The sequence below is a fragment of the Podarcis vaucheri genome, assembly GCF_965113315.1.
Source record: "Podarcis vaucheri genome assembly, chromosome: 6".
Classification (NCBI taxonomy): Eukaryota; Metazoa; Chordata; class Lepidosauria; order Squamata; family Lacertidae; genus Podarcis; species Podarcis vaucheri.
In genome coordinates, this window is record NC_138764.1 from 21,040,745 (window position 1) to 21,054,580 (window position 13,836).

Genomic DNA, 13,836 nt, shown 5'->3' on the forward strand with positions numbered 1-13,836 from the left:
AGATAGTTGTTTATTTTCTTGACATCTGATGGGAGGGCGTTCCACGGGGGGGGGGGCACTACCAAGAAGGCCCTCTGCCTGGTTCCCTGTAACCTCACGTCTCACAGGGAGGGAACCGCCAGAAGGCCCTCAGAGGTGGACCTCAGTGTCTGGACTGAACGATGGGGCTGGAGGCGCTCCTTCAGGTATACTGGGCCAAGTTACATCCACATTAGGCAGCTGTGAGGAACCTGCAACCCGTGGACCTAATGAGGTTCACTAGGCTTCTCCATTTGTCCTATGTCCACCTGCCCATCATCTGATGTTGTATGCGACACAGGATTGGAGCAGGTGAAAATGTGGTTCCCCTCCAAAAGTTGGGTTTACATCCTGAGCCTTCAGAGGCTCCCACATGATCAAAGGGCTCTGCAAGATGTACCAATCTGCTGATTGAAATCAAACTATGTGGGGAAACTGTCCGGGCAAAAGAAAATTGTTCACCAGATGTCATTGTGATATCAGGTGATTGAAATCCCATGAGCTCCATTCAGTTTAACAGAACTGTGTGATGAGGACATCCTAGCACACCGTGCCCTTTGAATTTTAGTTTATCATAATGCAGCCATGTTGGAATAACATTACTGGGTCACATCATGTTTCACTCCTTAATCAGATCAAACACCTATTGATCTGCCTTGTTATACAGAAGCAGCTTATATATATATATATATATATATATATATATATATATATATGTAGATTGATTATTATTATCAATGCTTTTTCTTGAACACAGTGCATAAAAGAAAATCAATAATGTTCCAAAGGTAATAGAAACTGTTTATTTATTTATTATGGAGCCAAATTTGAAAATATAATACCCATGGAAAACAACCTATTTTGTAAGTTAAAGCAACTTCTCCATTTGGCTCCTTTGAAACACAAATCCCCTAATATTCTGTTAGGCATTAAGGCGTCTATAAAACTAAGTTATATCATATATTTTTAATGTGTTTCTACTCATACAACTTGAACTAAACCACTGTCACTGGTATTCATTTTTGCTTTCAGGGTTTCCAACAGCTTCTCATATCTAAAATTCTGCCAGTTGCTAGAATCAGTCAGACATGCCAGACTGGGTGATCACAGTTCATTCACAGAAGCTGCACTCATTCACCCATGTAGGGACTCCACATGAATCCCATTGCAATGAATGGAAACTGGGTATCGACTGTGCCACATTGATCGCAACCCTGAGTCATTACGAATGGAAGGCTCCTTCATTCATAATAAAAATGGAAGGCGTGATCCATATTCAGCCACAGCTTCAAAGTTGGTTTGTGCAGTCTGTTTCTAAGGGGAACTATTTTGAATGGTCACATTAATTTGCCATTTAAAACACTTACAACCAGTCTGCACGTATAGTCAAATGCAAAAGATGATGAGACTTATCCCAGGATATCTTCAAATATGTTGTTTGGGGCAGGTGGGAGGACACCAAGCTGGCAAAGGCTTTTATAGAATACTATGTTGCTTACTGTGTTTATTACAGTTCTGTAATAAATACAGGAAGATCTGTTGTGAGGGAGGGGGAGGAAACTGTTGTGGCTTGTTTTCTAATGCATCTTGCTTCAAAAGCCAAATTAAGTCAAGCTTTCTGCAGAGAAAATGAATATGGTATATTCAACAGCGGGTAATATGCACAACATGATCAGCACTTAGGTAGTAATCCTTGGGGTGTGAACAAGCTTGCTAAAAACACACTGGAAAATCCATGTTTTAACTGTGAAATGTTAGAGGTTGTGCTCTGAATTGGACTTAAAGGTAAAGGGGCCCCTGACCATTAAGTCCAGTCAAGGCCAACTTTGGGGTTGCGATGCTCATCTCGCTTTATTGGCCGAGGGAGCCGGCGTACAGCTTCTGGGTCATGTGGCCAGCATGACGAAGCCGCTTCTGGAGAACCAGAGCAGCGCACGGAAACGCCGTTTACCTTCCCGCCAGAGCAGTACCTATTTATCTACTTGCACTTTTGAACTGCTAGGTTGGCAGGAGCAGGGACCGAGCAACGGGAGCTCACCCCGTCACAGGGATTCGAACCGCCGACCTTCTGATCGGCAAGTCCTAGGCTCTGTGGTTTAATCCACAGCGCCACCCGTGTCCCTGAATTGGACTTAATTGTGCCTAATTCTATCTGGGTTGTACTTTGAATGCCTTTGTATCTCTTTTTCTACAGCCCCTGACTTTCTTGTTCTCTCTCCCACCCGTTCCCACTATTCCTGGTTCTCTGGGAAGCATATCCCTGAGAGCCAGAGAACCTGAACTTTATAAAGTCAATGTTTCAAACACAATAAAGGGAATAAATGACAGCTCCTGGGAAGCAACGCATATCTGTGTGCTGGGCTGCTACACTACATTCATTATCAGCAAGTAGTTTGCTTGGATTTTTTCATTATTTGAAAGCATTTCTGGCCTGTCCTTCAGCCAAAACGACTCCAAGAGAAGCTTACAGGTCGATTACAACAACTACTACATGCTCTGCAATCTAAAACACACTTCACAAAAGGAAATAATGGATGGGGGGGAGCGGTGGGGGCAGAAGCAAATTTAGGCACCAATTCTTACAGTTCTTATAAAGGCCAGCTGGGATGGAAACAGGTCAATCAGCCTGAAGGAATGGTCACTGCTAAGTGACAGATGAGGGAGAAGAAAAGCCAAAGGCAGCTGGTCTCACAGCAAAGCTGAAAGAACAGCACAGCTTCTCGTCTCCCTTTTCTATATTCTGACAGAATAGCAAGCCAAGATATGAATGAGTGTTTTACCCATGTGCCCTTTAGAGTTGCTTTAAGAAGTGAGCAGGAACAGCTGGCACAGTGAGCAGAGCCACCCATCCAACAGTGGCAAAGTCAGGGCTGCATGGGTGCACTGGCAGGAGCACTGATTCTCTGATAGGCCCACCCAGAGTTGCTACAAGTGGAATCCCTGATCTAGACCTTGTGCAAAGTAGAAAAGAATTTGTTCCCTACCACAAAGAATTAGTGTGAAAGCTTTGCTGCAGAACGGTCTTAAAATAGTTACAAAGATATGTTACAAAGATACAAAGTAACCCATTGCTCTAAAACAAGCAAGCAACACAGTTCCATCTTCTTTAAGTCCTTAAAACAGTTCAATAGCTTTCTCTTATCCCAGAGAGCGATCCTATGCAAGCATCTTGCTTGATCTTTAACACGGAGCTTAGTCTCTCCTCTGACATGCTGGGAGCTTCTTCTCTGGGTCTCTTCCCTGTCTGCTCGCATCAATCACACAGAGATGCTTAGTTTTCAGGTTTCATTTCTTTCCGCCAGAGAGATGGCTCAGGTTTCCAGTGATGAATCATGAATTAGCCTAGACCCTCACAAACAGAAAAATCCAGTGTTTTGTGCAGCATTTGCTAAAGACAAATCTCTTGGCACAATGCAAACCTCTCTGCTTAGCATCTTAAAAACAATGCATTCAAACACAACATTTTATGCTGATGAAACTTACAGTGGTACCTTGATTCTCAAACTTAAACCATTCCAGAAGTCTGTTCCAAAACCAAAGCATTCCAAAACCAAGGCGCGTTTTCCCATAGAAAGTAATGCAAAATGGATGAATCCATTCCAGACTTTTAAAAACAGCCCCTAAAACAGCAATGTAACATGAATTTTACTATCTAACAAGACCATTGATGAAATGAAATGAAAGGAATAAACAATGTATTGCAGTCAATCAATCAGGAGCTGACCTGGGTTCCACACAGTCACAAAAACAAAACAAAAAGAGCCAAAAAAACAAAAACGCAAAATAAATAGGAAAAACAGACAGACCTCAGCGTAACGCTCAAAACGGAGCATGTTCGGCTTCCGAAAAAAGTACGCAAACTGGAACACTTACTTCCGGGTTTGCAGTGTTTGGGTTCCAAGCTGTTTGAGTACCAAGGTGTTTGAAAACCAAGGTACCACTGTATATCCTTAATACATCTTTGATGCTGGCTTAACCCTGCATGTTTCTGGTAAGTGAAAACACGAGTGGTGTTCAGATATCCAGCCATGCTCCTGCAGCAGCAGCCCCTCCTGGAAGGGAATAATGAATCGACAGCCCAGCCCCAATCCAGGAGTGTGGCCTGTCTGTGAGGTCCGATGTCATTTCTTCCATACCTCTTTTCCAACTGAGGGGGGGGGGTCAGGTTGTATCTCTCTAGGAGCTGGGTTGCTCAAACCCTTGCCCGCTGCTCATCATTGACAATAAACTGTATCCCCCCCCCCCCGACCTGGCAATCCATATGAATGCAAGCAGCATTATCACTAGGCTTGAAGTATTACCAGGCGTTGTGCTATCTGGACAGTTTTAAATTTCATTTAAAGTTTAATTTGTAGGACAGATGGACTGCACTTTGCTCCAGCTGCAATCACTTGGCTAGTTGGAATGAGATGAAATACCAATGGAGCAGGGCTGTTGTTATTTACTGAATCCCTTAACGCAGCTCAGCCCTTTAAAGAACAAAAATTAAACATGTGTTTTGTTGTTAAACAGCTTCAAAATGGGCCTTGTAGGCCAATATATATGATTCCTTTCATTTCGAACATGAAACATAACAATTCAGAACCAGAATGGTTTGCAAATTTCGGGATTTATTGCATTCTGACACATAACAGCCTCGATGTAGGAAGGAACATTAGATGTAGTATGTACTGAAAGAATTTCACACTAAATTCAACCCAAACATAAGATATTTTCCTCCTCACAGAATTTAAGTCCTGTTTCTTTCATTTTGTTCATGGAATTACAGACAGCACAGTAATAAAGTCCCAATATTTGGCTTAGGTGCCTAATCTGAGCTATATTTGAAAGCCCTACTTAGTATTTTCAATCAGATGAAATCTTTATGTATATGGCATTGCATCTCGTCATCCCATCAAATTTGGTACCAATCAGCATAAAATGTGTGAATCATCAGTGGACCAAAAAAAAGAAGCTTGTTTCTAAAGGAAGGGAATTTACATGAATGATGAGGAAACATAAAACAAGTGTAATAAGTCTCCTTTTCAGCAAAAGCATTGCCAAATGAATTTCAAACACAGCAGGAAAAGGAATGGAAGATTCCTTTGGAATGTAGTGTTTCTAAAGGTGTATCTCTTGATGACACTGACTTGGGATACCTGAGCATTACCAATCTCCTATTCAGGACTAAGTTTTTTATTTATTTGATAAACAGCTTCACACCAGAATCCTGAGGTGACTTATGATTTTTTTTAAAATGCAATATACTCTAAGAACAATGGGTTACATACAATTTTATTTTTCTAGGGATAGAGGTGCCAAAACTCACCATGAACACCTTCATTCTCTTAGAATGATAGTGGTACCTACTTGAGAGGTGCCAAAAATGAGTTCTGGTGAATTCCAGCTGGGGGAAAAGCCCTGGATAGATATATAAAATATTTAAAAGTCCAAAAATCAACTGGACCACTGCAAGTCAGGAATCAGGTTTTGTAAAATCACACTGGTGGAAAAGGATGTGAAGTTCCATAACTCTCATTACTTCTTTGTTTGCAGGCACATTATAAATCAGGATGGTAAATCCACTAATTATAAGTGGGTTCGAAATACTAAATGTAATTACAAACAAATGTAATTACTCGGGTAAGCAGATAGTATCGTTGTCTGAAGTCAGGTTCTTCTCCCAGAGAAGGATGAATGAGCCCAGTTTGGAATCTGCACTTACTGAGTTTAATTTAGCGCCCCTCTGCAGTGCTAAAACTGCCAGTTGTTGCTGTATGCATGAGAGTGCTGGGAGCCAAGGTTGTGTACACATTAGCATTTACTCTGGCTCCAGTGCACTCCCACCGCTGGTGTTTGAAGATGAGTTTACATAATGTTAGCCACAGCTCCAACTATGCTCTCTCATCCACAGTCTTCCCAAAGCTGCATCTAAGCAAGTTGCTTTCTTTGTTGTCTTCCTATATCCGTTCATTATTCAGCTCATTATTCAGCTTGGGGTAGGATAGGAAGGAGTTAAGGTACCTCTCTGCCGAAGAATTGATGCTTTTGAGTTATGGTGCTGGAGGAGACTCTTGAGAGTCCCATGAACTGCAAGAAGATCAAACCTATCCATTCTTAAGGAAATCAGCCCTGAATGCTCACTGGAAGGACAAATCCTGAAGCTGAGGCTCCAATACTTTGGCTACCTCATGAGAAGAGAAGACTCCCTGGAAAAGACCCTGATGTTGGGGAAAATGGAGGGCACAAGGAGAAGGGGATGACAGAGGACGAGATGGTTGGACAGTGTTCTCGAAGCTACAAAGATGAGTCTGACCAAACTGCGGGAGGCAGTGGAAGAGCAAAGGGAGCAAAGGTATATATTTGGGTGCAGTACGGAAGTGAGAGCTGGACCATAAAGAAGGCTGATCGCCAAAGAATTGATGCTTTTGAATTATGGTGCTGGAGGAGACTCTTGAAAGTCCCATGGACTGCAAGAAGATCAAACCTATCGGTTCTTAAGGAAATCAGCCCTGAGTGCTCACTGGAAGGACAGATCCTGAAGCCGAGGCTCCAATACTTTGGCCACCTCATTAGAAGAGAAGATTCCCTGGAAAAGACCCTGATGTTGGGAAAGATGGAAGGCACAAGTAGAAGGGGACAATAGAGGACGAGATGGTTGGACAGTGTTCTCGAAGCTACTAACATGAGTTTGACCAAATTGCGGGAGACAGTGGAAGACAGGAGTGCCTGACGTGCTCTGGTCCATGGGGTCATGAAGAGTCAGACACGACTAAACGACTAAACAACAACAAGGTGCCTCCCATAAACTCTCTGGCCACACAACTGCAGAAGAAATGCCAGGTTCAATTTCTGGCATCCCCACATAGCACTGAGGATGTTCCCACTCTGAAATCCAGGAGTGCTTTTGCCAATCAATGTAGGCAACGTTATGTATTCAGTGGTCTGTGTTTGCCTGAGCTTGAGTCTGGAATAAAGATTCTGAACTCCTGTGTTCTGACTCAATATGTGGTGTCCAATCACAGAACATTTCAGGAATTGGGCCTCTGCCTTTGGCCCTTGAACTCTAAGTCGTGATTCGCAGCTTGGAAGTTTCGACAGCCAATCACGTTGGGAGTGGGAGTGGCCCAGGCTTTCAGGAATGGATATAAGCAGTTGCTTTGCCACTGTTTCCCAGTTATGTAGCTCAAGAAAGGTTCTTGCTGTTATCACGGTGTCTTGCCTCGTGGGAACCCACCTACACTTCATGCAATACAATGTACCAAGTACAAGACAGCTTCCTATGTCCCTATGTACAAAAGGGGATCGGTTAGGCTGAACGTGCCCACACAGTTTTGTCCTCTAGCAACAACAACCAATTCACAGGTTTGTGGGGAGGGATCCTTCACAGCCCGGACCAACCTCTCATCTCATCTCAATATGAAGCCTGGCTTTCTGAAGATATTGATGATTGCATCTCTGATCTTCCACATATACCCCGTCACTGATCTATGGCTCTTTCCCATAAGCATGCTCTGAGAATTCTGTGCTCATTGCCCCCCTCGCATGACCACCTCCGCTAATTATAGCTGCAGCTGACGATCAATGCAAATAATAAGCTTCCATACTCTCAAGGTATTTTTCTCAGACACAGACAAATACAACTAATCAGACATAAGCTACATAATTGCTCGATGCCATTTGAATCAGCAATTTAGAAGCATTATTTCCTGCCCTCTGAACACAACATTTTATTACAGTTATTAGGATCGTTTTGATTAGAGTAGCTGTGGCCACAAAAGTAAGTTACTGAAATAATTGGGCTGTACACACACAAAAAAAAATTCAACATGCCCAGGGCAAAGAACGTGTTTTGAATGCTTTGAGGCCTAGTATCTCTCTTGTGCTAAAGAAGAACTTTCAAAAATTGTAAACTCTGAATATTTAAATCTTGCTTTTGTACCAAGCAAACTTCCCCTCTTACGTATTTCTATCCCACTGAATTGGTATAGTACCTAAGAAAAGGAAAACAGTGAGGGTGAAGGAATAGCAAGCAAAACATGGTTTGATTTTGAGGCAAAGGGCTGCCAAACACTATATTGGTCTTATTCTGATCTACACCCAGGGTTTAGGATAATTTTGCCAACCTGGACCCAACACAGTGAGTAAACATTTGAAAAACATGGTGATTTACCCCAGAGCAAAAACAAACAAACAAAAAGCAGTGGGCAAACTTCAACATTTCAGTGTCTTACTTTGGTTCAGAAGAGGTCCCTGTTGCCACAATTTCTAATGTAGCTTCATGCCACAATAACTGCCTCAACTGAACTTTGTAGGGATTACTCCTGATAAGTGTGCATGAGAGAGCAGCCTGAATTGTTGAGTCATCAAGGCACCACATAGCACTGTCAGCAAGGGTCCCCATAAATGTCCAGACCACCCGCGTCCCTTTGTTGGGCAGTAATCCATCTCAATGAGCCCTTTCTCATGCATGTCTCTCAGTAAATGGCATTTCACATCAATGTGCTTGGCATGTGTGCCGACTCTCTCAGAAATATTTTTATTCAACACTGGCAGTCTTCTCGGATCTGTACGGGCTTTGTTTCATCTATTCTTAGATCCTCCAACACCTAGCAATTTCATTTCCTGGCATGCTTGGGTGGTTGACACATATTTTGCTTCGGTCAACAAGATCCCTACTGTGTCCTGGTTTTTGCCAGCCCAGCTAACTGTCCACCTTCATAAAACAAGAAGTGACTGGTAGATTTTCAATCTGCAGTGTCCCTGGACCAATATGGATCTGTGTGAGCCACCAGTTCGGGAGTGTTGCTGGCTTGAAATTCTAGCGTTATTATTCTTACCGAAATAAGAATTGCTTTTGCTGTTTTCAAGCACATTTAGACCAAATGGCCATGTATCATTTCTTTCCATTTCTTACTTTCTCCAAGCTTAGCAAGAGGAAAAAAACAGCTCTTTGGGGCTGTTTCAGCTACAAAGTTTCTTTAGAGCCAGATCTAAACTTTCTGAACTCAATACTTGAGGCTACATGTCTCCGTAATAATAATACTACCCCCCGTTGTAAAACTTCCATTTTGAATATTTGTCAGCTTCCTCAATGCCTTCAAACTATCCAATTAGAAATTCACCAGTGCCTCAGAACGTCTGTTTTGTTTTTAAGATGAGCTTACAATAATAATAAAAGAATGTTAAAGTTAACAATGTTTCCCCCTCTAGCCTAGCTCTTTACTAAGATCTCAAGTGTATAATTCTCAAAAGGGGAAAGAATGTCATTGTAGCCTTTAGTATGTAATTATTTTCATGCTCGTCATTTCCATTTGCCACTGTATGGAAGATAAACAGTATAATTAGCAATAACAATGCATGTTCCTGCTTTATTTTAAAGACACAAGCTGCTTCAATATATGAACTCTGACTAGAAGCTGAATAACATGTACATTTTATAAGAGATCAACAGCCACTCGTCTTACAAAACCATCAAGGACCTTGGGATTTAGGCTGTTCTGTTGCTAATGAAAAAATAAGTCCAAATAGTATCTACAATCAGAAGTGAGCTGGTAGAAAGTGACATAAATTGGTTTCTTTCTTTTTTAAAAATTAATACTTCATTTCACAAATCTGCACCCTTTCCAATCCCCAAAGTTTTAGTTCATCCCAGTTTGCATCTATCGAATGTGATTTCATCTAATAAGCGTGCAATTTATGGCCATCTTCCTAATTGATTTTTCAGTCATGAAGAAATGTGGCAGAAGCTGGCATGGGCCAAGTCCACAGTTCCCAGGCTTTTGCAAGTATCATTCATCCAATTGCATTAGAGCAGGCATAGGCAAACTCGGCCCTCCAGATGTTTTGGGACTACAACTCCCATCATCCCTGACCACTGGTCCTGTTAGCTAGGGATGATGGGAGTCGTAGTCCTAAAACATCTGGAGGACCGAGTTTGCCTATGCCTGCATTAGAGCATGATCTAGCAGTTGTTAAAGCACCTTTGTGCCCCACTGCTTCCGAAAGAAACACTCTTGTTTCAGTCTTGCTTTGTTGAAATCAATTGGCCTCTATATAGCACCCTCAGGCAGATACTGGGGGCCTTTGCATTCATCACCTGCTCTGGGCTCTCATATAATTTTGTAGTGCTCAATGCCAGACAGACGCCATTTAAATTTTTTCGCAGTGCCCCACAGTGACACCCAGCCACTCATTGCTGATCAGAAGAGCATCTCCATGTTAGCTATCCCCCCCCCGAGTCATGCAGAGGTTTCACCCCCAAGCCTTGCTGATGAAGTAGACTCCACACACACAACTTTGAAGATGACTCTTCGCTTGCAGGGTGGCAACTATTAAACAAGCAGTATCATTTATGCATATCTAGTCCAATACAATGTGTTTCTCTTCCTTGAACCCAAGAGAGAGACTTCTTGCTTCCAATTTAATAAAGCAATGATTGAGCATTTTTGTGACCTTAATTGGAGCCGCAATATTTTTCAGCTGTTACATTATCTTTGCTTTCTTTGTAGAAATACATTTACAGTACCAGTACAAAGACTAAAACTCCATTGTGGGGGAGGGGGAACCACCAGGTGGACAACCTATGTAAGAGGTACCCTATGCCCAGAGTCCCCTCAAACTCAAAGCCAGCCCTGCTTGGGACATACCCAGCCCCACTGAACACTGTGGGGCATCCTTCTGAATAAACATGAACTGCATCTCTACAGAAAAATTTCCAGCTGCCTGGAAGATCCATTCCCACACAGAACACGCCACACACGGGACAATGTGTTGTAATCCTCCGCTTTGACGCAAGTGCAATTGTGGAAATTGAAACAAACATCACGCCGTGATAGATGTTTGAAGACAATAAAAATTCTGCTTTGGAAAAAAATAATGCAAAATTGGTTTCCTCATAAGCCAAGTATCTTATTTATTTTCATGCCTTGCCCTCCCCCTTTTTTGTTCTTTGTGCTGGATAGGAGAAATGTGCAGAGATGAAGCACCTCATTTACTGGAGAACTCGGTAAACAACAAGAGCAGTTATAGGGCCATTCATATGAGTGAAAACAAACAACACACCATTGAATTACCCAGCTCAGCTTTACGAGGCAAATCGTTCCCAATTGTTACTAGCCTAAGGTGCCGCCTTGATTCTTAAATTATGGTTTTGGTCTCCACATTAGCACTAGAGACTCAGCCACATATTTCCATACCAAATTTATTTCCTTCTATGACTATGCTGTGCATAATTTGATGAAATTGCCTGAAACACTGGTTTTGCTTGGCTTCGTGCTTTCTTTCCGAATGTAATATAAACCCAATAGCAAAATGGCTTCTTGTTTTTAGAAATGATCACGAAGCCACTCCTTCATTGTGATATAGATAAAAATAAAAACCATAGGGCGTGTTTTTTTTAAGGACTGCTCTATACTTCGTTAAAAATCTCTCCCTTCCTCTCTGAGGGGCATATAAAGGGCCCTAACTTAAAATTACATTAGGAAACAAAAACAAGCTATTTCAAAATCAAATATATTGCACCATAGAGCAATAGGAGCCACTATAAACAAGAATACAGTGTGATTCCCACAATTCAGGAACATTTACCTTTGTGGAGGACAGGCAACGACCAGCATACCCAATTGTGCTTATCACAGCCTTTGGCTGCAATTCTGGGTGATGTGGATACATATTTAAAATTAGATTGAGCTGTGTATAATGTATACACTTGTAGTAGAATTTCAGCCCAAGTGGGAGACAGATTTGGATGTTGTATTATAACTGGAGCTTACAGGAGTGCAATGGTCGCACCCTCCTGATCCTCCCTGTTACTATAGTTCAGATATTGGAAGCCTGTCAGTTTCCATACACTGCTGGGCTGCAATTCCCATCATCCTTGGCCATGGTGTCTGCAGCTGATGGGACCTGGAGTCCAACCATGTCAAGAGAGGTGCATTGCATCCATGTCTTGCCTCTGATGTAGTCTATGACTGGGCTGCATTCGGATGTGGGGTTTATTGTGTTAGTTTTACTGGTTTAAAAGCTAGTTATTGTGTCCCAATTTCTAACATTCCTTTTCCGCTGCAGTACCTGTTGGACTATGAAACTGCGGCTTTTTGATTGATAGAGCACTTCGTCATGCTAAATTTTAAATGGCAGGTAAGAACTATATGTTGGCATACCACCCCAGATTTCATCACATGAAATTACAATGCAAAACTCCAGCATTTTTTCCAAACTGGTGGGGTTGCAAACAGATTTATTTTCAGGAACTCGTTAACATGGAAATAAAGGCTAAACTTCCACAAGATTCCACTAGATTTCCAGGCTTTTGTGTTGTGTGAAAGATCAGGCAAAACAAGGAAATTAACAAATAAGGAAATAACAAGAAAATGGAATTAGGTACTATCTTAATGCAGCCTTAATTAGGGATGGATCCAGACACATCAAAAAAGTGATTCAGTTAAATGCATTGTAAACTTCATACAGGGAAATCCCATTGGCAAAAGACACTGCCATCCACAGTGCCATCACAGTGTTATAACGCATATTAAGCGCTTTATCTTTACAAACGGAGCTGAGTCCTTGGTTCTTGTGCAGGTTCTGGTTCTCTGTTGCTTCAGTTCAAGGGGGCTACAGTCCTATCCTTCACACATGCAACTAGTTAGTATCACATGGATGAGACCGGGGAATGGTAATATACTCTTCACAGAGCTACAGTTCCAAGAACTTTTAGCATACTATAGTTCCGAGGTTCAGGTAGGTAGCCGGGTTGGTCTGACGCAGTCGAAATATATATAAAAAATTGTCCAGTAGCACCTTAGAGAACAACTAAGTTTGTTCTTGGTATAGTTTTTCATGTATAGTTCCCAGGGTTCTTCAGGGGAAATGTTTTTTAACTGTATGGTGTGTATACAGTCCATAATATCTAGTGGGCACTATGTTGGCTAATCCCATAGCACAACATTACAAATACCTTTCTATCATTGTAGCTTCTTTTCTCCAGAGCAAGACAGCCTCTCCAATTGCATTGTTTTTACAAATACTTTAGTACCACCTTGTGGCAAATGCATAGAACTGATCGCTTACTCTGCGAACACTGCAGTTTCTCTAATAAGTTGTAATGTGACAGTTAATTGAGCATAACACACTGGAGATTACACACACACACACACACACACACACACACACACACATTCATTTTACTGAGTTACATCAAAGGGCTCATTATTGGAACTTCTACTAAGTGTACCATAAAGATAGGGCCAAGGTACCTAAAAGATTATCCCATCCCTTGTAAAGGTAAAGGACCCCTGGACGGTCAAGTCCAGTCAAAGGTGCCTATGGGATTGGGGCACTTATCTTGCTTTCAGGCCAATGGAGTCAGCGTTTGTCCTCAAAAATCTTTCCGGGTCATGTGGCCAGCAGGACTAAACCACTTCTGGCACAATGGAACACTGTGATGGGAACCAGAGTGCAAAGAAACACCGTTTACCTTCCCACCACAGCGGTACCTACCGTATTTTTCGTCCCATAGGATGCTCCATCCCATAGGACGCACCTAGTTTTTTTTGGGGGGGGGGAATGAAGGGATTTTTTTTTCCTCCCCCCCCCCCCAAAGCAGGTCGGGGAAACCGAACCAGGTCGAGGAACAGCAGGATGGCGGCGCTGCGCCTCCCTGCAGTCCCCCGAGCTTGTGGGGCTGGCCGATGTCTGCCCGGCGCGAGGGGCGCTTTGCTTCAGGGCGCCCCGCCCGCTGGGCGGCAGGCTGCTATCCACAGCGTAGGGAGCCCTACGGGGAACTCCTGCAGGGCTCCCCATGCTGCGGATGTATGCCCGGCGCGTGGGGCGCTCTGC